The 27,670-nt window shown below is 35.1% G+C and overlaps 1 protein-coding gene and 1 pseudogene across 1 annotated transcript in view; one reads left to right on the top strand and one right to left on the bottom strand.

Annotated features, from left to right (window-relative positions):
- svp (COUP transcription factor 2) overlaps positions 1-27,670 on the bottom strand; it is a 305,103-nt gene that overhangs the window by 220,595 nt on the left and 56,838 nt on the right. The gene's annotated exons all lie outside the window — the stretch shown is intronic.
- Positions 16,254-27,374, top strand: LOC147908127 (uncharacterized; annotated as a pseudogene).

Genomic DNA, 27,670 nt, shown 5'->3' with positions numbered 1-27,670 from the left:
GGAAGTCCGAGACGTGACGAATCGCGAGGACGTGTCGCAAGCAGCTATTTACGAGACGCAACAAGCTGAGGATTCAATAGTGTAACGGTCCGTTGGATCATCGTTTTCTCACGAGCGACACTTTTGGTTCTCGGGGGACACTATATCCTCCCGTTTACTCGGTGATTTTTCAGGGATCGATATTACAATTGAGAGAGAGCAGATGATGTGTCGAAGCTGTAAAACGTTTTACTATGATTATTTTCGATCGCACATCTTATAGTTTTTGCATCATGGATTTAGTCGATGAAATAAAAATAAATACTACGATATTTCAAAACTGGATATTAATGAAAATTTTTCTATCGCAAATTAATTTAAAAACTATTTCCGATCAAAAATTATTTCCATACATATCACGATGCATTGTCTTCTAAATAATTTACCTTTATTTCTAATCGTCGACAGGTAACTATTTGTTTAAACATTAGTTTCGTTAAAAAAAGAAAAATAAGTTAAGTAAATTATTATGTAAAACGTATAATTAAATTTTCGACACAAATAAAAAAATGCAATTGATTTAATCTACTACAGAAGATGCAAATTAATTTAAAGAACAGATAGGTTCTGAGTTAACGGTGTGTCGCATGCGACGGGGAACTGATTTTGCATGCTCGTAAACGTATGCAAATATCAAGATTCCAAACATTTTATTAAAAAATCGACAATTCCAAACGATCGCTCGGTAAGCTTAAGACACCTGTTGGCTGTATCATCGCCGGTTTTAAGGCGGTGTATTCCTAATTGGCATGCCTACCAGGCATTCGACAACAGCACAAATGCCAAAAGTATCGATTTGCTAAGATGGCTCGTAAATGATACAGTTTACGTTTTAACGTTCGCCGCCGAAGAAGAGATAAAACGAGAAGAGATCGTTTCCGCGCTGCGTGCTGCGTGTCTCGAAGCTGTACTTATATTTCACTGCTCTTAACTTGTGCTTGACGATAACAAGATATTTGTAGTTCGTTTAGTATATAGTTTTTTTTTATCAAATTTTAAATATTTATTAAAATAATGTTTCTTTAGCAAAATTTTTTAATATCTTCTATTTATTACTTATATAATACAAAAAAATTACAAAAATATTTGAAATTTTTGTGTAATTTTATTTCATACAATTATTAATGGATATAAACGGCTAAATTTATTCTATTACTGAAATTTTAAGATACAGATAGAAAAGAATTAAACATATATTGTATGTTTAACTAAAGAATATGTATTTCCCTGTTCAAGAATTATCGAACGAACTCATTGATTTTTCCGAAAGATCGTAATCGATTTGAAATATAATGAAGTCACGGACGAATTAAAGGCGATTTCTGCACCGAGACGCGTATCGTCATTTCATCGTTTAATTAAGGCCCGACTCGCGCAGACTGTATGTACGTACATGAGCTGCTCGTTTTCAGTGTCGCGCTGTGTGATTTACATGGGACAGTTTCGAGAGCGGAGAAAGAGACGGGTGCGATGAAGTAACTGAGATACGCGATGTTGCTTAATGCATAACGTCGCGGCTCCTAGCAAACAGACGCGGGATCGTGAGAGAATTCGTGTAAAAAGGAGCAGACCGTGCTGTTTATCAGTTGCATCCACCATCCGCGGTCACGGATAGGAGGAAGATAAGAATGGAGAGGCCACTGCACGCTGAGAGCGTTATAATTGAGATTATTGTCGTAATACTGAAGTGTAATAAAGTGAAAAATAAAAGAAGAGAAACGAAGAATAAAAAAATCTAATATTATTATTATACACAAAATAATGCCATTACAGATAAAATAATAATTACATTAATCATCAGAAAAAAAAATATATAGATAGGTAATTGAATATAAATATAATATTGATGTATTTATATCCACACTTATATAATTATTTTAATTCAATATTTTTAATAACATTAGATATTAATAATTTAATGCTAAAGTGTGCTCATTCATTTAACTTTTATGCTATTAGATAAGTACTGAATTAGTAAGTTGAAACAATAAAAAAAATAAAAATGATAAGTACAATGGCGGTTAGCAACAATAAAAGAGATATTTTCTAATTATTGTTTTTTACAATACGTCGTACTGACGTTCTGTTTAATTCGTATCCTGTTGCGCAGAGTTTCCCGCATAAATAAGTTCTCAATTTTCGACGACAGTATTAAGCGGATGTTTGAAGCGATATTTAATGTGCAATGCATAATACATATAGAAACGGTTAATTGCATCGCGGTAAAGTATGGACACTTACAAAGGCGACGAAAGTTTAATTGGCAGAAGAGAACGAGAGCGCGCGAAATCATCGCCGCTTAATTTCACGAACGGAGTTTCGATCGGCGGTAACAGCACAACGGCAGCACAAAGAAAAGCTCACCGATTCGCGCGTTTCGGATGATGGCACGATCATACGAATTAATTTAATTTGATCTAACAATTCGCGCGGCATCGCCGTAACTTCGGCCGTTAAACGCGCAGTTAAATCACGAGTTGCGAATCGCGACTGCGTCTTTTAGCCGATACGCGGAAACAATCCCGCATTAATTCCCACATTACACGCATTACAATTTATTACCTGCCACGCTGCGATGTTTCCGCGGAATCGACGAGCCGTTAAATATCATTGTCTTCGACGAGATAATCGATAATACGCCTGTTCTATGCTCTCGCAAAGACATTAGCGTAGAAAATGCGCTTCTTCAAGTGCGACGTCGCTTTTTCGCGCAAATCTTGTTATATGTTGCGGGAATAAAATGTGAACGGACTATCGAAATCATCTTACACAACTTCCATCTGATGACAAGTTAAATTATTTGGCAATTAATCATATCTCTCTACTTTCTAAAGTACTTTTCAATTGAATGCCATCTTTCTCGATACATAACGGCGATTTATCATTACTCATTTTAAGTATCTACATGATAGATCTACGATATAGTCAGGAAACCGCTGTTTTGTCGGTGTTGTAAATTATGTTCAATTCTTACATATGTAGATACATTCGTTTATTCCCATTTTAACACCGCTAACCGATGTTAAACATTATCCACGTCTTTTCTTAAACATATAATTCGTGCGCGCAATATTTTCTCTTCATTATATAATATATAAACACAAAGGGCAAAGAAGAAAAATACCATTTTCATCTTTTTTTCTATGTATATTATTAAAAATAAAGAAAATATAGAATTTCAATTTCCTAAATTAGATGTATCATGTGCGAGTCTAAATTAGTATATCATCTATTAATCTAATATAAATATTATATATAATAATAGATATTAGATAAGTATATCGTCATCATCATTACTATTATAAATATATAAGTAGTTATAATTAATATAATTATTATTATGCTATATTATAACCTCGAAGACTTTCTTGATCGTCATAAATTTAAAAAGATTAGTTCAGCCTTTCCAATCTGCTGCAGTTAGACCAACGCTTCTCATCCAAATCATCGAATAGAAATACTTTACGATGAATATGCTTATTGGATTAACGAGCAAACAAGGATGATGAGTTTCGAAAGAGAAAACGCGAGAAATCGTGCGAAAAGCTCAACGGAAAATGATGCGACCTCGACATTTCGGATTCCCGACTATCGATGAAATGGCAATCTTGGAGCATTAGGCGCGATTCTTTCGCGCGCGCTATCAGCGCGGCAATATCGCGGCTAGCCCACAGGGTACCATTATTAATATCGCCATTACCTTGTTCCATTCTTGGCTGCTACGAGCGAGCACCAACGAAGAAGTAAGCAAGAGCCCCCTCATCTCGTATACATACGGCGCAACGTGCCCATTACGATCATTAGCGGCGCCGGCTCTCCGCTCTTCTCGTATGCGTCCATACGATCGCATACGATCCACGCAGATCGCACGATCTACACGAGACCACTCGCTGCGTGGCAAAACGAGGAATAATCACTGCACGCCGTTGCGCCATACGTCGCGATACCGTCTGTCTTCCACCTCTTTGTCATGTCACTGGTGACATTCAGTCGTCACCAGGTACATGATCTCCCTCAGAACGACCAAGTCAAACTCATTCTGGTTCACCGACCGCGCGAACAATTTAACGTAGCGCCAAGGATGATTTTTATATTCGATCTTTAATTTTTGTAAACAAAAATTTAAGCATTCTCCCGAATATTTAGAATTGCCTTAGAAACAACGTTAGCTCTCTTTTGTAACTTCTTATTTTAGAGTAAAAAGATTTCTTTTTCGATTTCTAAAGATACTTTATTCAGAAACTTTTGATTTATTATCGCCTACGTAAATAAAAATTGCTAAAAGTAAGTAAATAATTTAATAAAGCACATATATATATGTATATAACATATATATACTGATACAGTGAGACTAAAAATTCTCATAATAATAGAATAGCATGAAATATAAGATTTTATTTCTTGAGTTTTTCTCATTTATATTACATGAAATCTGAGATCTACAAAAGTATGGAATTTATTAACCACATCCAATTAACTTAAGGTTAGTGCACTTCAATCTGAGAGAGTTAAGAAGTCCAGTTTTAGTTAGAAAATTCGTTTTCTTTTTTTTTGTAGTAAGTTATTATAACGGACTGGGTTGAAGTCAGCGATCATATAACTCCATCGATATTTTCATTAAGCTACATGATATAAATAAGTTTACATCTTCGAGGCAGTCACGCTATCGAATTAATAGTATACGGAAAAAATATAGATAACGAGGAACGATCGTGGAAAAGAAGCGACCGCGGATTCTGTTGCCTGAAGGTCATCGATTTCCTTCGCCTCCATGACGACTCGTGGCCAATCGATTATCGCTACGGCTGCGTAAGAATGCGGCCAGGAACCGAGTGAACCCAGGAATCCCTTTCTAATCATGCGGACAAGGGCTTACCTACCTCCAGGCTCCTTCGTTTTTGCTCGCCTTCCGCCAGGATTCTCGAGGGTTATTCCGTAACGCACGTTAGTTTCGACGCTGTTCACGCTATTATACGCGTTTCTATCCAGGCTCTACATACGAGCGCAGGATCAGGTCCTTTGATATTTCTACCGTAGATGAGATTTAGTTTCCAAAACGCAGTAATAGGGTAGCTTCAACGAATTTGATACTTTTACTCTTGGATTTGTCTATTTTAATTCTTAATTGATCGTAAAATAAAATCTTATGCTAAAATACAGATATTTTGTAAAATAGCTGTAAAAGTATCTCTTAAATTTTATTATATTCGTAATATATTATATACACTTTTTTCTTTTTCTGTTATTAAAGCAAGTTTTATTTTCTTCTCATATTAATGTTTAATAAATAAAATTAATTTCACATAATTATGTATACTAAAATATAGTAATTAAAATTGTTTAACAAAAAAGTGATATTTTCAGCTAATCTGAAATTAATAAAGATAATCTTATTAAATTGATTTTTTAGTTCTGTTAAATTGTATATCAAGAATATATTGTAATTTAAATAATCAAAACTACTGTTTACATATTTTAAAATTTCAGAGGTATATGCATAAGATTTGAATGTTTAATTGCAAATACTAATGTTGTAAAGATTATAACTGTAATGTAATGTAAAAATTAGTGCCATCAATTGTACAAAGAATATGAAGTTAACACATTATAACATGTTATCTACATTACGATAGCTCGAAAAAGGATCTTTGTAACAAGCCAGTTATAACGTTAAAGCTAAGATCAATTAGATGATCAACTGTTTCATATACAGAGGAAGCACCAACCAACAAACAAATTAATCTTCACACCCTTGTAAACTACAGACTGGCGCGTCATTAATTAGCCGTTCCGTAAGCAGCTCGTGAGATCGAAGCGAGAAGAAGGAATATGATCTACCTTGGAGATTCCATTTCCTCCGACGATTTATCGATCTCGCTTTCTTCCTCGTCACCCTTGTCAGCCCTCGGAACTTGTTGACTTCCATATCCTACCCTTTATCTCCCCCTTCTATTCGCGCAAGAGCGTATACTGCCGTGTTTTAAGAAGGACATGAAGTCGTCGAGCGTAATTATTATTATGCACAATAATCGTCTCGATAAAAGAACTAAGAAGTGTAATTATATCATTTCTTGGCAACTGCGTTTCTTTTGCATTTACAAATGTGCCACTATATCAATATATTAATATATATATATATATATATATATATATATATATATATCTTTTTTTAATAACAATAACAATTTCACCATTCATTTTTTATAGCTGTATAATTTAAATATTTTATAGATGAATAATTTAAATATTTTAATTTTAATTTTTTTCAGATATTAAAAATATCTGAAACTCTTATAAAATTGCTGTAATTTCTTCATCATTTTTACCTTGGAAATATCAAATGGCAGTATTCTTTCTAAATAAAAACTGAATACTTTGAAACAGCCGTACCGGTGATGGGATACACCGCAAATATCGGTCGCGGTCTGTATTTTTCGTGCGATCATTTACGCACCGCGAGAATGAAGTTGGGCGTGATCGCGTAACCACAAAGTAGCTTAGCGCTCTACCGCGCGGTAGCGCTCTTAAATCGCCGCCGACGACGGGAACCGCGAACACAAACGAACACATATATATAGACGCCGCGAGAATCGTCGACGAGATCGCACGGAAGTGTGGTTTGCGCGACACGTGCGTGGCTATCGTAAAAATCACATAAAACGATCAGCAGAAGCGGTAACGAGCGACCTACCGTTTGTTCTCGACTCGTTCGTTCGAGGAAACATCGACGATTGGCGATCCGCGAACACATCGTGAGTTATTTTCTGAAACGTGCAATTTTTACACAGTTATAAATCTTATTACCTTGAATCTTTAGGTAGGTATTAGAAGACAATTATTAGGTGTTGGAATTAATTCGTAGCGTTTTACAAGTGATGGGAAGTACTTTCATTAATGTATTTTTTAATGCTCATGTGAAATAAATAACATTCTTTCATTAAAAAACGCTACGAATTAATTCCAACACCTAATAGAAAATAATATTACTCGACATCGCACATATTCATCTCCATTATTACGCTCTTTCCTGGTTATCGTTAATTACAATTATCAAACTGATTGTAATTATTAAAAATATTATCATTTTTGTACGCATTTGATTGTAGAATTCAATGACTAAATATGCCTCAGATAAATAATGAAGCATACGTGTGTAAATTTATTTTCTGATTTTTAAATAATCATTAACTCTTCATCATCGGGAAAATGCTGATCGTATATTGTTTTTATGAGGTAAAATGTGTACGACCCATTAGGCATGAAAGGTTCAAAAAGCGCGACTACGGACCGTTCAGGCGTGTTCGCGGCGATAAACTCATTGTAACGCAGTAGAAAAACTGTTTGGTGCGAGATTTCGAGAGCGGATAGGCGTGACGTCGAGCCTTGACTCTCGTGGAAGAGCGTGATATTACATTTAGTCACACTGCCGCGGTATGATAGCAACGTCGTCTTGAGAGAGAGCACGCTTTAATCGCTTCCGTAATTCGCCAGGTTTAAAGTATTCGCTCACCACAATGAGATATCTTTTAGCTTGATTTTATTCGTCACGTAAGTGTCTCCTGCCAAGACAATTAAGTTTTTTAAAACATGATTGTATATGATCTGACAATGTTCAGAAAGTCATAGACTACAATGCCTTCAAATGTTCTTATAGTACGAGGTAGCAATTTTCATGTTAGATAGAAGTTTAGTAATTTTTCGTCTCACAAAACATTCGCAATCCAAAACTACGATTTATCGTCTAACTGCAGCTTAGTGCATGCTTAGGTAATTAATACGATTTTAACATTATTTCACGGTAAATTCGTTACTTTTTTATTTTATTATATTTCAGGTTTTGTCTTATCTTTAATTTTTATTATATGCGGAAAATTGTTCAAATTGTATAAATACAATAAAGATTAGATAAAAATTCTATAATGAGAGTATTTAAAAAATTTTGTAAATAATTCCTAATAATTCAATTTTAAATTGCAAATTTAGTGTAAGTTACAAATATAGTACATATATGTTATAAATAATTGTATCAAAACAAATTTATATTTACTTTTTCAATATTCCCCTTTTAAAATATATAATTTTTTATAACACTCATTTCCTCATTAAAAAGAATGAGAAATTATAATACATCATACCATATAATATTTTTTAATGATTGTAATGATACATTATTGCGTACAGAACTGAAGATGAAAAATAGAGAAACGTAACATTGAAAGCAATCTCATATCGATGAATAGCGAGGTAACATAGCTACTGTGAAGTTTCATCCTACTTTTGATACCAACGGCACCAAGATACACGAGGTACCTAAGGACCCTGCAAGATAAATGCATCCCTAGAGAGTGTCGTCTAACAACACCCGACGTACCCGTAAAAAGTAATATCGCGACGATGCTTGCCGCAAGAAAGTGCTTTTATCGCGGAAAGTTCGTCTCGTTATCTAGCAAAAAGAGGCAAAGGAATTTACACGCGAACCCGCTGTTAGCAAGACGATACCGAGCGATCCTTATCTGAGCGAAGCATAAAACAAAGGCAAATCACAAATTGCTAATTAATTGATCTTTTTAAAATTGAGAATAATGAGACTTTACTGATACTTTGGAAATCATTTACATATATTTTACGTGAACATATATATGTAATTTAAATATTTATAGAATAAATAAGATCTTATTAAATCACTAATTCGAAAAATAATAAATTAAATAATAATATGTAAAATTTAAATTATTTCTTACGATTTTATTATTAACTATTATTTTATTATATAATTATCTTATTATTTAGAAATGTATATTAATAAGTGTATATTTTATTACATTTATCCCACATTTATTTTATCCATGCTTTATTTGCGGTAAAATTAGTAATTTACTTAGGTAATTTACTTAGTATATTGCTTCTATGTCGCAATTGCGATTTTGTTGATTAGGCAAGTAATCAGCGTAACAAGTTCCACATGGTAAGTCCTGCGTCAGGCAGGTGAATCTTTGTCATCAAATTAGGCGAGAAGATCCATCCTCCCGCCAGCAATAATTATTTAGCCATGATCTTAAGAGTAACTGAACGCAACGTCACCTGCGCACCGCCATCTGCTAAATCGCTCTTGTAGTTACCTTCGTGTAACGCATCGCTTAACGGAGTCAAGAAAATGTCGCGGTGTAATATAGCTTGATTACCTTATTAGATAAGAAATTACAAAGTAATATCAAACTTTCATCATAAAATATCTAAAAGATAATTATTTCAATGTATCTGGCAACTTACTCTTTAAATTCTTTAGAATAAAATCTTACTTTTAAATCTTACTTTTAAAATTCTGCTACCCTTGAAAAAAATAGCAAAATTTTCAATCTTTAAGAGTGAGATTTCACTGTTTAGATCGAATAAGATTCCAGATTTCACTCCAAAGAATTTAGAAAGTAAGAATCGATAAATGCCAAAGCAATTAATTGTTCAATTATATGCAATAATGTGAGAAAGTTTATAAGAAAATAAAGATTATTATCTAACTTACTTCTCTTCAGCAATTATCGTTCAATACAAAACGAATATCTCGCAAAAGTGATAAAAAAATATTTGACAAGCTCATTATTCAGCTCGTGAAAATAAGATGATTTCTCATTAACTAAGTGATCGATCACATCTTGCGGATGAGTTTCCTCCTTCTATCTTTCATATTCGTCACGACAATTTTGGAACAATCGCATGCGCGGTCATTGTACCGGAAAAAATGTAGAATCTCGCCGCTCCACCTAACGACCTCCAGATTTTTATTGCGTCATTAAACTTCGCCTCGAAAGGTGGCCCGGTCTCTTCAGGAACGCAAACGCGTCCCTCATTCTCTTCACGTATGTGGGAACTGAATTACGGTTAAAAATAATTTCATTCCCAACGACAACAAGATTACGCCCTTTTATTGCGCCTCTTTTTATGTCCTCGGATCTTGAGCGAAGTCATTGACGTTTTTCCAGCTGAGGAATTCCGAATAACTGAGGAATTATCGCGTGCGTCGACTTCGTGGGATTCGCGTAATGTCTCCACGACCACGAGTTATAACAATGAATCTCAAAATAAATCAATTAAAATAGCTTTTGTAATAGAATATTATTTATACAAGCACTTAGCGCACTCTTGTGGTGTCTTTTGCAACATCTGCGATTATGTCGTTAATAAAAAGTTATAATTTTAAAAATAAGACATTATATTTCTATATTAATATTTGTTAACATGTTTATCATACTTTAATCCTTCATAATTTCATAAATTAGAAATGATTAAAACAATCCTATGTACAATATATTTGAAACTTCAAACATTAATATTTTTTTTTCTAATTCCTTTTAGGAATAAATTTATTTCTTCCTTTTCTTTACTGAGAAATATTTAATTAATATAATTTATAAAAAAAAGAATACTCTTAAATTCATTCACACACGTTCCACTATTACTTCTACAATACTATGTTAACGAAATGTATCAATATATATATGTGTATATGATAAATTAAAAAAACTTCTATTCATATTCTTATAATTCACACGAGAACATTCTCCATTGTAATATTATACAATGTATATTTTTTCGTTACAACGTCGAGTTTTCGACTTCGTTTTGTCGCGTCCAATTCCAATACAAGACCGATCGCGAATTCGACTACAAGCTCGAGCTCGGAGCGGAGCGGAACAAGTCGGACCGCGCTGCGAGTCGGTAGATCGGGCGTCTCGTTGGTACCAGCAGGGCCAGACCGAAGCACAGGCCGGACAAAGGTCAGACGGGTCGTTGCACCCGCAGGCAGACAGGGCATATCTCCGCGATACTCTGCCACAGCTTGCATCGCCTTGCCGTTGCCTTGCCTTGCCTTGCCTTGCCTTGCCTTGCCTTGCCTTGCCTTGCCTTGTCTTACCGTTCGCGAGCCTGCCAGCCAGCAGCCCTCGGCGATTTGCTGTTTGTTGGCGACGACAATGATAATACTAGCGAGAAAAAAGCTAGAGGAAAAGAAAGAAAAAAAAATGTAGATATCTTATCGATTGTAAAAAGAACACTCCGAGTTCCCCGATATGCATCTTAAAACGCAAAAGTTTTAGTATCTTACTTACTTTAAATTTTTGTGTGCCTTTGTGTGTTGTGCAAGTTTTCGTTTTAAATAAAAATGTAAAAATGAATTATCTTGGGTTATTCGATTCAATCTAGATCAAACATATGTATGAGTCTCCTTCCTATTCTTATTCTTTTTATGGTTCTTTCGTTATCTTTTGTGCTTCTACATTTTTTCAAATATTCATTACATTAACAGTCAAATTTATGTATTATTCTTGTAGATCATATTATATAAATAGATATATGTATAACATAAAAATATATGCCTACAGTGTATCGAGTTCGGGTTCGCTAAGCCCAAATATAACTGTTTAATAGAGTAGTCATCCTTGCGAATCTATTAAAAAAAGTTTTACTAACTATTCCAATTAAGTAATATCATCTGAAATTTTTAGAAAATATTCTCAAAAATGTTTAATTTTTAATTATCAATCAATTCAAATTTATTATATTGATACATTTGTAGTTATTTATTCCACATATTTTAAGATTTCTTGAAATGGAAAATCAAAAGCAGATAGTAGTAGAGTGATCAGATATTTAAATTAATAAAACTGAAAATATAATGTTAATAAATTTTGAAAATTATGAAGTTCTTTAAATACTTCCTTTAATATCTTATCGAGAAATAATAATTACATACATACTTTAAATACGACGTATATGCAATAAGAACATTTTTTCTTTCTCATAAAGCATCATTTGCGCAAATACTTTAAAACTCGTAGGAATTATCTCGGCATCAATAAAGCGGACTTTATTACCAGGCATCATTAGCCTCATTAGGACAACGTTCGAAGAGCCCAGTTCGCAATCAAATAGGACGAATACACGTGGGAATGAATACGGAGATGAAAATTCATTCGGCGGATCGAACGCATTTCCATGTTAATTGGGGCACTTACAGTTATAGAATCGATAAAGACAGGCTGCGGGGGTCACACTCATTGATCCAATGTACATCTACATCGGTCTCGCGAAGCGGGCACGCGCATAAGACACGCACAGCTCTTACTTCGGAATAGTCAATGATACTTTATATCGTCGTCACAGTGTCCGACGACGCCGCGCTGCTAATCACTGCAATGAGAGGCAACGTCAAACACCCAAGCGAAGACGCGACTGTCCGCGCGGCAAAAACACGTTTTCATTAGACGGCCTATTACTCGAGTCCGCTGCTGCTTTCCTCGTGCCAATCTTATGACAACGACAGCGATAAAACGAAACGAACGAATCGGAAATGCCAAACGACGACAAGCATCGTAAATCGAGAATCGTCGCATTATATGATATGCAATCCGAAACTAAGATAATGAATAAGACAAATGGAACATCAGAAGTTTTGTAAAGAGTCTGTATGACCCTTCACTGTTATAACCCTTCACTTTTAGAATTAACTTATTTCAAAAGTAATACCAAATTATGCCAGATTTGTGCTAAAATACCGAAATCGTTGTATGAAAAATGCGTTAATCCTTTCGCAATAACTTTATATCAAAATTATTCATTTAATATTTACAAAAATGAATTGCTGCATTTTATTATACTATTATTATACTATTATTATATTTTATTATACTATTATTATACTATGCTGCATTTTATTATACTATTCTAGTATGTATAAAACATTCATACTTTATATAGATTTAATTGTATTTATGATATTAAAGGCAAAAGACAACGACAAAATGATGCAATGCAATATCTCGAATCTCTTTTAATGAAGAACTAATGTCGCCTAAAGATAATTACAAAGCAATATTATACTGATATAAAAACATTCTATTTTTTTGTATAATATTAGAATTATAAAAATAACGGTTTTTAAATATCAAACAGCATAACATAAAATGTAAAAAAAAAAGTGATGATGGAAATACGTACTGGTCTCCAAATGAGCGTTATTCGCAGCGGGGAATCATCCGCGATTAATTCGATTGAATCAACATGATGGTTAACACGTGATAGGACGTACGTCCTGTTTAACGCGTCCCGATAAAGTCACCGACGTGATTCGCCACCACCCAAGGGTAGTCGATACTCCCCGGTAGCGGCGAGTTAACAACGAACGAGAGTCCCACTACGACAAATCGAGTTCTATCCCGGAAAAAAAGGAGAAGGACAGAAAGAATGGTGACATTCTTTCGATTCTGAAAACATTCCAATTAAGAGAGAAATGAGTGAAAAGTACAAAATAAAATAAGAAGATAATTTTGATTTCATCAAAGGAATGTCAATTAATAAATATTAGGTGTTGGAATTAATTCGTAGCGTTTTACAAGTGATGGGAAGTACTTTCATTAATGTATTTTTTAATGCTCATGTGAAATAAATAACATTCTTTCATTAAAAAACGCTACGAATTAATTCCAACACCTAATAAAATTCGGATAAATATATAAATAAAAATAAATTTCTAGATATAAGACATCTTCTATAATTATAAAGCTAATATATTAATATACATACTATGTATGTTATTATGCTGTACAGAGTAATTTTAGGAAAATCAGATTCATTCGTGCAAATTAAATAATAAATTGTATGAATTAAGAAGAAGCTTTCATACAAAAAAAAAATTTGCCCGCCTGAAACAAATTTAGCCTAAATTACATTAAAAGTAATCATAATTAATCTATCGATATCTCAATGAATCTATAAATGTATAAACGTTCGTCTTAATTTTTCAAAATTTCTTTTATAAAATAATAAGGAGAAATCTATTCTGATCCTATAATTTCTCACTTTTGCATTCTTCTACTTTCACCACCAAAAACTACTTCTATTTTCTTTTTGCGAGAGGATTCACAGATAAGGCCGAGACGAATGGCGAAGGGAAGAGTAAAACGCAGGGCAGGCCGTAGGTAAAAGCACATCGGCGGTGGTTCTCTCTCGGGTCCCGAAGGCACGAGCCTCAGTAACAAAGGGCGATCTTATCTGGCGCACGGATCAAAACCAGAATATGGTCCCGGCATAGCGAACATATCCGACATACCGCGATGCTATATCGCCCGTCCGTCGTCCTGTCGTTGCGCGCGTGCACGCTGCGCACTCGTGTAGGCATATAGGTACACGCGTGTGTCACGCCGAAGCTTTCCCCGTATAGCACACGATCGCAGCCGCTCAGATACGATAGAGCATAATTCCATTGTACTCTCTCTCGAACCCCCAAAGGCGAACGCACGATCGTACTCGTTTTCTCTCCTTCCATTGTCGATTAGAGCACGCGATTCGAGCGAACAGCATGAACAACATTCGAATATCGACTACGAATGTCCATTGATATTCTGATAGTAGAAAGTTATACTTCTATTCCAACATTTTCATCTGGACGTAAGATATTTATTAGCAAGTATCAGCTAGGAATAATCATAGATTCTGTGATATCAAGCTACCTTATTATTTGCAATACTCGATAAATAATACCTATTGTTTCTGCTAAGTATGTATATATATATAGTCTTTAAGTTTTGAAAAGTTATTTAAAATAAAATAATAATAAATGTAAGCTTTGTTTACTTGATATTGATATTGCATTGATAATATTTGTGAATAAATTATTTATAGTACTTTTCAAACACGAACATTCTGAGTACAAGTTTGATTCGCACGGGATTTAGTCATGGATCATTTAATTACACAATGTTAAAACCAAGATTTCAGGAGAACTCATCTGATTGGCGTAGAATAATCTGCCGCATCAAATAGATGATGGAAATGATGATCTTGTCAGTGAAATGGATTCTTGATTAGCAACCGTAATCATAATTACAGTCTTGCGTATAGACGTCTTATTAGTAAAGCGTGGGAAGACTTCTTGATAAGCACATATCTTTACTAATAACGGTCGGAATCATAGTCGGCAAAAAGCAGAAACACGGTTACCAAGCAAGCAACTCGCCGCTCCCGGTGTGTTCTCGCTCTCGCACCAGCGCGACCTGACGAGGAAGGGAACACGACCGCCGCACACAGCGGGAACAGCAAATTAGCGGAAAGCACTGGGTCACATCTGGACGGGACGAGCCCCAATCCATGTCTCGTGATTTACTGCCGCGCGCACGTTCGAACGAGGTATGGACTTCATTACTAAATTACACGTCGTGCCAGCCACTGACGGATCAATTTTTATCCCACGCTCCTCTTTCTCTCTCCTCTCGCTCTCTCTCGCTCTCTCTCTCTCTCTGAAACTCTCCAACTTTAACATCGAGCAACATCTACCGTTGCTAGCATGTGCCTACCTCGATTACTACATTCGTATATTTCGTTATGTGGAGTCGACGTGGGTCGAAAGAGTTATTTAAGCTTCGTTGTAAACGGTTGTAATGGGTGTTGTTGATACCGTGAAGCGGAGTGGCGTATTTGCGCCGTGCAACAGGGTTACGTGCCTGAACTTGTACTTCGTAATACAGCGGGTTGTCTGAGAAACTTCTAGAATATTTTGCATAATTTTCTTAAACGAGTTATAAAGTGTTCGAAAATAATGAAATTGTTATACCGTCGTTTGTGAGCGTTTGTATATTATTACCAGATGCCAATCAAGTTGAGATATATGTAATTACAAAGTTACTTAAAGTTAAAGAATTTTACTGAAGTAAAGCTGCATAGATACAGACAGCTAACGGAGTTGTATGTAATTAAACTTACAATTAGTTTCAAGCTTATATATTGTTTTTTAAGATATCTTATATATTAAAAATTGATTCGAATGTTAATTGGAATTTTAAAAATCAAAATTTACCTATCTTAGAAATTAGAAAAATGTATTTAATATTGAAATGAATAGAACAAATTGAAATTTTTATAACTTTACTCTTTAATATTAATATATTGTGTTCAGATTATCAAAATAATAATATTTCTCAAGTTTTTTAGAACGCGGTATTATTGAAAATTCTAAGCAATCTAAAAACGAATTTATCTAATAATGGAAGTTGAAAGTATCTTTCCATAAATCATCTAAAAGTTAAATAATCATGTATCAAGCAATATGGCGATCGGATATAATTGCAAGTTCGAAGTTATTAGGGAAATTAATCGATCTATCAATCTTCAGAGCTTTGGGCATTGGGCGGACAGAACGCGATAACTTGTTAAGGATCGCTACCAGAATGTGGTGTCAGGACAACAAGCCAAGACTCCGATGCAAGGCTCGTGGCAAAGTAAGGTCGAGGGCTTGGGAGCTCGATCTCTCGAACCCGAGCTCTCGAGGGTGTACGATGTCGAGGCCGAGGGGACCACGCGGGGTATTAGCATATTAATTTCGCTGAGACTGCGACGCGCAGATAAAGCATCTTAGGAAGGCGAACTTCGGTGATGAATCAAGCTCATAGCCGCGGTAATTATTCAGAAAGTTCAGCGCCGCTGCCGCCGCCGCTGCCGCCGCCGGGCGCGCATTTGCGGCACGAAACGAAACAAAAATATTTTTCTTTCTAGGACTTCACAAGCGGCACCGGTGCACCACCGGTTATCTCCTGCTTCTTCGCAGCGGTCCGGCTACTGCTTCTCTTTTTGATGACGCTCCGAAATTTACATAACGTCGCAACTTCCTGACTGAATTCGTTTTCTCGCCATCGAATATATAAATTATTTAATTCACTCAAATGGCTGTACATAATTCTTTTGAAAAAGTATGATTTACGTAAACAAGTATTTATAAAAATAAAGAGAAGAAAAGAAAGACAAAATTGCAATATTTTGAATCTCATTCAATAATAAAAGATAAATAAAAAAATATTGAAATATGCTATATTTTTAAAGATTATAATAAGACAATTTATTAATCTCGATAATAGCTTCTTATCTATTGCTTCATTCGAATACTTTTCTTCATGTTTAAAGTACAAACGACAAAATATAATATTACGATGTTACACATAATGATATAAAATATGATTTTCACATATTGAAAAGATATGAGTTTAAAGGCAATCATGAAATGCTAAAATTAAATAAATACGATAACTGGAAAACTAAACGTAGCAGCCCGTCAAGTGGGAACAATGTTAATCTATTTACTTGCTACGGATCTTCCTTTCTTCCCGCACCAAAAACTCCGGTTTCTCCGCGAGTACTTGCCTTTATCAAGCTCGTATTTCATCACCGGTGTCCGTTTATGAGCGCGCAAGAAATTAACTTTTTCGCTAATTAACTCCCTGGAGTCGCTAACGAACTGTAGCGAACGCGTATCGCTTTTTCTTACTTCCCCCTCCGTATAGAAAGCAGCGAAAGGAGCGAAAAGGAGGCGCCCTTTTGCTCGAGCTCAAGCGAGGATTTAATGAATGTTTGGCAATCAACTTTTTAAAAACTTTTGCAAATCTACTATTGCAAAACTCTAGCAAATCCAAATTTTATTTATTACAAGCAAAATATGTGAAATGATATGAACATAGAGTGAACTGCGTATGAATTATCGATTATTATATATAATAATTAATCCAAATATGTCAAAAAAATTAATAATTTTTAAATCAAAATAACAAATTATGTGATTAATAATAATACATTCAACAATAATATAATTTAATAACAATATATTTAATGATTTAATAATGAAATAATAATAACAATAATTTATATAAAGTGATTCTGTGTAATTTGTGGATACAATCACATTCTTTTAATTAAGTAAATGATACTACGTAATGCGTAATAGTGTAGAATAATGCTTTTAAAAGACCTCATTTAAAAAATCTGTTTTATTACTACGCATTCGATCTAATTTATTTTATTCATTTTTATAAAACTTTCTTCGATATATAATGCTCAATTTACAACTATGATCACTTCGATTTGGGAATTTCGACCTTTCAGGCAGTGGCCCACTTTTTGTTTATCGCAATTGTGCCGTTCGCTATTTGCCATAAAGAAGAAACGGCCGAGTTTCCTCTCGAGCACGCACACAGGAAAGCCTACCCTTCGTCGTCCATTTGTCATCGTGCCTGCGAAAGCTCCTCGCCAAACTTGCGCGCCATCGACGCCCCCATTGCCCACCCCGTGTCGCACTGATGTTACGTGGGAGTAATTATTGCCCGACATGAATCGCAAGTTACCCTTGACGCTGCGCACGTAATAAGAATGCTCATCCCTCCGTTGTACCTAATGGACTACCGCTGCTCTTCGACAGAGCTAAAAACTCGACTTCTCAACGTCGCCGGCCCAAAGTTTTCCCCGCGGCGATTCTCCTCCGAGCGCGGCCATCACGCCGACTCATAAATATAAATCGGCTATTTTTCTAATTAGATCGTTAGCGCACGCGACGAGATTGGAAGGTTTTCCTGAGAAGATAAATCCGCGATATTCGATTAATTTCGAAACGAGGCGGCGACGAAAATTTCCTTTCCGAAGTAGTGCGATAATCTAATGTACTGGAGAAAAAGGATTTAAATAGAGGAAATAGAGCGGAGCGCGTATTGCACTTATCGTATTTTAATTTGCTCTTCGTTGGAAGACTGTATTTCTCGTTATATTGAGATTAGTTCCACAAACAAGAAAAATAGTATCAAGGTTTCGTTGAAAATATTCCGGTAAATCATTTGAACGCGAAAGACGTAAGAATATTTTTCCTTCTTCCTCGAAGATAAATATGTATTTTTCTTCGTCGTAAATTTATTTTTACAAACTTTATATTTTAATGGCACGCATATAAACATACAAAGAACTTCTTGTGTAAAAAATTCTCAAGAAAAAATATTCAAATTAACTTTACGTTAAAAAAAAAACAATCTTCAACGTAACGTTTCAAAATATAAAAGTAAATAAACATCTGGCGAATTCTGATTTTCTACGACGTTATTCGCTTATTTGCTGCCAAGATGGCTTGCTTTAAGACATAATAAATCAATATATGACCAGTTACATGCGACCTCATAAGACGCTTAACGTCACATCATTTATCCATGATGATTTATCAACACATACCAGTCATGCGATTATTTTGAAAGAATTTTGAAATTTTATATACTCTAATTATTTATATGATACTTTTATATTCATTCTAATTATTAAAAATATAAAAATAAAATTAAATATCAAAGAAAAATTAATCTTAAAAAATAAAAATTCAAAATATCTAAATTCTAGATAAACAAATCATCTGTAAAAAAAATACGAAATGCATATATTATAATTATTAGCACTATCTTCAATAATAATTACACTGAGAGAAAAAAATGGTTGCAATTATAAATTATACAATTTTATATATATATATATATATAATATAAAATTATTATTAATTATATAAAATTATTACTAATATATATATATATATATTATATTACAGTAATAACCATAAAATTAAAGCTCGCAATCATAATTATTTTATCATACAATAGTCACAAATATCAAACACTTTTTTCTCAGTGTAAATATAGAAAAAAAATCGATTAATGAAATAACAAAGGCTTGATTTAAATAAAACATATAGGTATCAAACATTAAAGATCAAAGAATGCCTACGGAATCGAAAGTATCAATGTTCTTTCTAACATCACCGCCATTCCTAACACGACCACAGTATCGCAGCTAGTACTTCTGCGCGGATACGCCTGCCTATTCTATCGCTTTTTTTTTTCTTCGCTCTCTCGCCCTTCGCCCTCATCCCCGGCGAGCGATCACACCACCAGCTAGCAGTGACCGCATCACAAGAGTCAAAAGGCAATCGATAGTGTGGGCGGCCGACACTGACAGCGGCTGCCCTTCATTGCATATGCTGATGTCACCCATACATTTCGCGGGGATGTCAGCGGCGGTGGCTATCGTGGTCCATCGGCACACGTCGTGAGATTGAATTTGTTATGTTGATTCGAAAGGAGATCTCCTCGCTTTCTTCGGACGCGGTAGGATCGATCGTTCGACCAGGGCTTCGGATAAAGTTTCCCTTCCTCGAGAGGAGTACTCGAGAGAGCAGAGTACACGTATCTCGAAAAATACCGTGAGATAGAGGTCGAATTGCAACAGCAGAGATAACAAAGAAATGTTTCGGAGCCATTCAGTGTTGAGAAAAATAATGAGAATTTCATATTGAAGGACTAGGAGTTAACAAATTATTAGAAATTCGTTAGAAATTGAATAGTAGAAGGAAAACAATAGGAAAAAGAATTTTAATGAAATTCACAAAGAGCTTTGCTCTATAATCTTTTAGAAATATACCCATAAGGAAAGACTTGAAAAAGTATGTAACCAATATTTTTTTCAATAGGAAATATCAAGTAAACAAATTGAGACTTGAATAATTAATTTGATTCTAATCAATAATAATATACGAGTAGTAATTTCTTAATTATTTCGCTCTCTTAAAGCAAGAAATAGTACACCCGTACAAGTAATTATGAAATAACAACGCACGAAAGGACGCTGACGAGCGCGGCGGAAGTTGCGCAACGTTGTTCGATTTGACGACGAATCGAACGGCAACGTAAAAAGCCGACGGTCGCTCACAATGGGACGACGAAGAAGCATTGTCATTCTTGACTTTCGCGGGCTCCGGAGGACTCCCCGGCCGGACTGTCGCGAAGAACAGGTCCGCGCGGCGCGCGAATACGCGCGGCGAATGGACTCGGCCGTATGAATGTGGCTTTTAATTATGTTGTGAATAGAAACGCGTCTGCCATACAAGTCACACCGCGAGCCAGAGTTTAATATAACGCTCGTAATAATAGCTTTGTAAACGAATGGGAAAAAAAGGATAGAAGCGCGTCTGGAAAATGACGGGAACGTCTGCCAATGCCGCTACCTACTACTGTAGCTGCCGTGCGCTGCACCTCTCTCTCTCTTTCTCTCTCTCTCTCTCTCTCTCTCTCTCTCTCTCTCTCTCTCTCTCTCTCTCTCTTTTTCTCTCTTGTGCCGCGAAAATGCATAATATAACCCCGCCGCTTCCGCGATGAAAAGCGCTGCTGTTATTTCTGTACTTCCATCCCCGTCAAAGGGCCGATTGCACCAATGGTTGCACAGCCGCCGCGCGGTATCCGACATGCGGTGCAACCGCGGCTCTTTGAAGCCGGTTAATTATATTTTCTTTCTCTACGTTGCAGCTAGAATTGTGTAGAGTACTCTGGAAGAAGAGCCTTAATCCCCGTTAGTTCGTTTTCCGTGTACTCGATCAATTGTATCTTCGATCGCGTATAGAATGTTATATCTTAATAAATGCGAATTAAGAGGCTTCTGTTTTGCAAAATAAAATATATGTATTTTCTATTATTTTCTTACATGCTATTCAAAATTTTATTAAATTTATGTTATTGTGAATAATTTAATTATTTTCGTAACCTTACTTCAATCGACCATCGAACGAACAACGATAACTTAGTATAATAGTATATGTGTGATAGTATATCATATATCAATTAATCGTACTCATGGTATTCTTTCTCACACGTAATATTCTTTCTCTTTTATATATGCATGTTACATTTAATTGAAATTTGTGTAATATCGTAAGATCAAATCTAAGAAGTTTAAAAATAAACTGCGCTTCTCGTTTCTGCAAGAATAAAAGGCACAATGAATTCCCTTGAGGGGAGAACGAGAGAACGAAGGAGAATGAGGAGGAGTATCGCTGGAATCATCAGGGCGTATCGTCTATCATCGGACAAACGAGCATAGTCGAGGACGACACCACAGCATCGCGCCGAACTAATGTTTCATTAAGAGGAACAGCTGCGCCGTTGTCACTTAATTTATTAAGTAACGCGTTGGCCACTTGTTACGCCGCGAAACGGCTGCGCTCGCGTGGTTCCTCACTTCGATACCGAAATACATTTAATATCGTCAAGTAAAGTTACTTTATGAATATATACAGCAACACTCCGTGACAAAAAAATAAAATCAGAATAACGATCCTAATTTCATTTATTTTAAAAGAACTCAGTCAGTAAATCATTTCTTGAAACTATCAAGTTATATAGTTAAAATTTTTAATCTTCTGTATGTAAATTACTACACGTGAAAAATAATTATCATCGATTAATTTCGCAAAAGTAACAGATAAAATAAATATAGTTACTTCGTTCCATTTTGTTGCTCTGCTGATGCCCAATGCCTATTCACACCTCGTCCCAGTTTTCTTCTTTCATATAGCACAATACTTATTCACAAAACATTTTTGCTACGATTACACATACATAATATTTTGCACGATACTTTGTGCGGCACTCCCGATATTAATCGCAACATGTACTTTATTATATTATGATAGAAGAATAATATGAAGAAAATGTTCACGCGAAAATGTTCAATACATCAGTATATTGTTCATTACTTAAAATCCCTCGAATCAGCGATTTGTGCATTATTTCGTATTTTCAATTCGCGTATGACAATTAAATCATACTTAAATTACAAAAAAAATTCAGAACTTAATGTAGAGATATTCGGATTAAATGTCTTTAAGAGCCTTGCACAAATTAAAGTCCGAAAATATGATAATGAAATAATAACTTTTATAATTCCCATCTCTCATCACTTCGATTATTACTTAAATGAATGGATTCTGCGAACCCCATAAAATATTTGCTTCAATAAAGTCATTCTTTCGATACGAGCTTATGATCCGTTAATTGTGAGAGTTAATTGTGTGAGTCATCGTTACGTCATTGTTACATCATAATATGTAAGCATAGAAAACGATTTCGTTTGATCTAAGAAGTAACGCAATAACACTCGGAATAGCTCTAGTCATTGCTTACTTACTCGAGTTTCGTCGCGTGAATGATAACAAAGTGATTTTAATGTGAACAACAGTACGCCGCGCAAAAACACGAACGACTCACGCAGTTAGGAAATATTTAACGTATTACAATATATACATATACATACATACATACAGAATATATTCTATCACTCGTATATTCCAAATTAATTATTAAACGATCAATGTATCTTGGTTTTCCATCACATGAATTATTCGACATACTGTACATTCGACGAACCATGTACGTTACTAGATGTAAAAATAGTAGATGAATCACGTTTAAACTGGCAAAAATGCCATTTCGCGACATGAAATATACATAACTAAGTGTTGTTGAAGAAACGCGTGATTATTACTCATAAATGTATCTATTAATATTATAGTTTGTAATTCCCGTTCTCCGATTGTGTTCCGATTCAAATGAGAATACTCGTACATCGCGCAGATACATAATCTATTTCGACAAACAATGGTCTCGCCTAAGAATCATAAAGTTCGTAATCGTTTGCGAAGGATAGTATAATCGTTAATTGTCATAAAATCGCGTTTCGAGATAATATAATAATATGTTAATACACGGAGCATATTGCGACTGCCTGCCGACTCGAATACTGTAATATAAATACTACGAATGGCGACCTTGTGTACGCACGTCACTACACGCATCGAAAACAGAGCGCCGAATAATGTACGTCAATAAGTTACAGTTGAAATAAACATACCCTGAGATATTTAATAAAATATTATAAAATGTATGTACCTACACGCCAAATTTTGTTTCCCTTGCTTTACAAAATTGATATCAATTATTAGGTTACTTGACATAATTCCATTGAATTTCATTTTCAAGAATATTATACTTTAATTTAAAATTAAATGATTTTATATACCTCACTAATGAAAAAGCTTTGATTATTACAAGCAAATTATTTAATTACTTTAAAATTAGATTAAAAATTAGATAATTGATGATTCTATTTAAAAGGAATTATTTAATAAATATATATATATATATATATATATAATATATATACATATATATATAATTTATATACCTAGACATTTAAAGTTTATTTTTAAAATAAAATTTATTTTTATTCAATAAAAATATTTATGTAAAATTATATAATATATACTATCCATTATAATCTCAATATGATCTTTCTCTGAATTTTATTGAATGTTATTTTTTCCTTAAATTTTTATGTTGAAAATAGAAATCATGTAATTTAAAAAAATTAAAATTTAGAATTAGAGAAAATTTTTTTTTAAATCGCTGTAAAGACAAAGATGCATTTTTTTCTTTATTTATTAAAGAAACGTAATTTCACTTGTCTTAAAATGTGAAAATTCAAAAAAAGTTTAAGAATTACATAATACATAAAAAAATATTAATCACAGAGAAAAGTGACAGACGAAATGTTCATCGCGATTAGATGAATCTCAGCTTTAATGTAGGACGCAGATTTTATGCGCGTCTATTACGATTCTCCTTGTTTCCCGGTCTTCTACCCTGCTACTTCGTAGCGATCCTTGGTACGGCTACGTGGCGACATAAACTCACTCAAGAGCAGTGAGAGTCGGGAGGAAAGGAAGCTTCCTGGAAACCTTTTGGTACACGACGACGCACGAGTTTTACAGCCTCGTCGCGCGGTCACAGATGGGAAGGCGCGATATAAAAACTGGGTGCGCGTATTCGTCCCGCAGGAATGCGGTTTACATACGTTCCCCTTATTCACGTTATATTCACGTCTTTCCTCCCCGGCAAACTTACTGCCTCTCACTCTCCATCCTCTCCATGCCTTCATCACCCACCCTCCACCGCTATATGTATTCGCACATATGTTCCGTTTCCGAAAATCCGATTTTATACAAAATTTATGTGTAGCTAAATCTGTCAAACATTTCATTAACTTATTCACGTTTTCACACAGAGAAAAAAAAATAAATTATTAGGTGTTGGAATTAATTCGTAGCGTTTTACAAGTGATGGGAAGTACTTTCATTAATGTATTTTTTAATGCTCATGTGAAATAAATAACATTCTTTCATTAAAAAACGCTACGAATTAATTCCAACACCTAATATATTCAAATTAATTACAGTTTTATTATAAATACAAATTATTTCGACGATAATAAGAGATTAATAACAATTATTTGTAACAAATACACATTTCTTTAATTTTCTTTAGTTTTTCTATGTTACCATCTCATTGATATCATTGATTCATGTGAGGCTATCGCGAAAACTCTCTGGTTTTAGGCGCCAGGCGTAGAACGAAACAAGCGTTAAGCGTCTTCGGTCACGCTCGCGCGACGTCGCGGATGAAGATATAACCCGGAGTTGGTAAAATGGTAACCCGGTAATGTAGTAACGTAGACCCAGCTGACTTTCGTAAGCGGATCACGCGCCCTGCTGAGTGCTTTACGGCATCACTTTTTTCCCGCGCGCCCACTTCTTCTTCATCTCCTTCGTCGCGCCGTCCTCGCCGCCATCACCTTTTTCCCGGTCCTCCGCCTTCTCGTCAGGGATCATTTTTACTTTGTCAGTTCGTATTGAACCTTATCTCTTTTAAATGCAACGCATAATTCACGGACACAATTCTGTTCTGAATCATTTAAAATCCTTCCTTGTTCTACTCTACTGTAATTTTATAGCAAATGGATTATTATTCGTGAAATGTTTAAAAAAATCTAGACTTTATTCGTAAATTTGTTATGACAATTTCTAATTTATTAATAAAACAAATGTTTGTGATGTAAAATCTATATTCAGAAAGATGATTTAAAGCTAAAGTACTTAAAAAAGAACTAGATACATAGATATGAAAATAATTTTGTTGGACCACTAAAATAATTATCTAAGATGTTTGAACGTTCTAGCAATTTAATTGGAGTGTCTTACATAATTACTTTGATATTACGGTCCAACAAAATTATACATATATTCAAATTTTTATCTACTTAATTTAAATACTTCGGCAAAGCAATTCTTATCACGTAGACATAACATATCGAACTTTGACTTGAAATATGATTTAGAACAAAGATGAATTAAAAGAAGCGCATAACTTTCGTGTTTGATACAATCTTCCATCTCAATATGCAATATGCTACATGATAAAGATCGATTCTTCCTTACCAAAAAGTAAAAACAATTTTAATTAATTATTTCCCCTAATCCCGTTAACATAAAAACATCATTGATCCTCAGTAGTACAGTAATCCTGAAATACAGCTATCCTATTGACACCAAGCTATCATCGGCAAAAGGGCAGTCACGAGAAAATCGTGGGGCGGACAGAGATGCAGGGCACAGAAGAGAAGAAGGGAATGGGACGTGAAACAAAACGAGAAGAACAGACGAGGAACAGAAGCTCATGGTATATATGTAGACACGCGCGCACGCGGCCGAAGTGGATATGCTCTTGCGGCTTGGGTAGGGAACGGAGCCGCGCCATAAAACACGGGGAATCCGGGGCTTTATTTTATTTCATTCAATTCTTCACGGGCGACAACCGCCCCGGGAATATGGAATCAAGTTGTTACGTCGCCTTACGGAGGATGACGAGATCGTGGCGGCGGAGAGCTGAGAAGGCCGACTGGTAGTAGATATCGGTAAGTTTCCTCGCTCGAGAGACAGGGGGGAAACGGGTCCAGACACCCACCGGGGAGACACATTCCGCATAACCAAGTGACGGGCACGCGCTGCGATAAAGTATCGCCTGCTCCCGATACATATGCGTGCTATGCGTGCCATGCGTGCGCGTATTTCGTATGTGTCCCGAGTACGCCAAACTGAGTTCGACGTTATTGCGTTACGTATGCCGATCCGTACGATGATTCCTTTCGTTAAGGCAATTCCGAATTTTGCAACTCGAAACTTCTTCCTAATCCATCATGCATGATGTACACGTTTCACTGATCTCTTTCAGTGGAGGAACCGTACAAAATTTACTTTGTTAACATTACAAGTAAACACAATACAAAATAAGCATTTTGATTTATGTTTTTATTGTAACGCTTACACGCACGCTCTTTATGTTACGTTTGATGTTTAACTTGCTGAGTTTACGGAGTTCGATTTCGTTATAGATGTTTTGGATATAATAAAAAAATCTTCCGTTATGATCATAATGCACTAAATGACGCGTTCGGATTTTATTGACAAAGAAATTGGTCTCTCGCTTGCTTTCGTTGTACAAGACGATGTGTTTAGAACGATGCATGGCGAAGAATCGAATATTTGCATCGAATGACTCATCCGCGCGCGAACGTAAACGTCCTTATAGTCAGACGGGATAGAATTCGATGAGTTACGTTCACCGTTAATTGTGGATCCATTCTACGATTTTCAGAAACGACCAACTCTCGCGCGCTTCCCATCGAGGGGTCACGACTGTCTATCAACGGCAAGTGCGTACAGTCAACGCGAAATTTACGACCTTGCCATCTACGGGCCACGGAGCACCACATTTTTCTTCATGGATGACGATAGCGACGTTGGCGACGGTAAAGCGAGCTGGTGACCGATAAAACGTGTGAATCAATAACGGAAATGGACGAACAAACTTCATTTTCTCCTAATAAGTTAATCAAATATTCGTAAACTTCCATCTTATCCTTCAAAAAATAATAGAAACATATTCTCAAAGGATTCGTGAAGAGTTTTTACGTGGAAAAATTCAAATGGACCTAATCTAGTATAATCTCTTTGTCTTTACACTTGTAGTAATTATTCCATTCTTGATTGCATTAAGTGCATTGGTAATAAAAATCAGTGTCAATTTAATGTCGAGAAAAATCTAAAATTTCTTCCGATTAATAACATCTT

The sequence above is a fragment of the Acromyrmex echinatior genome, chromosome 11 (assembly GCF_024713525.1).
Source record: "Acromyrmex echinatior isolate Ae372 chromosome 11, ASM2471352v2, whole genome shotgun sequence".
In the NCBI taxonomy this organism is placed as follows: Eukaryota; Metazoa; Arthropoda; class Insecta; order Hymenoptera; family Formicidae; genus Acromyrmex; species Acromyrmex echinatior.
This window is presented reverse-complemented; position numbering and strand designations above follow the sequence as displayed.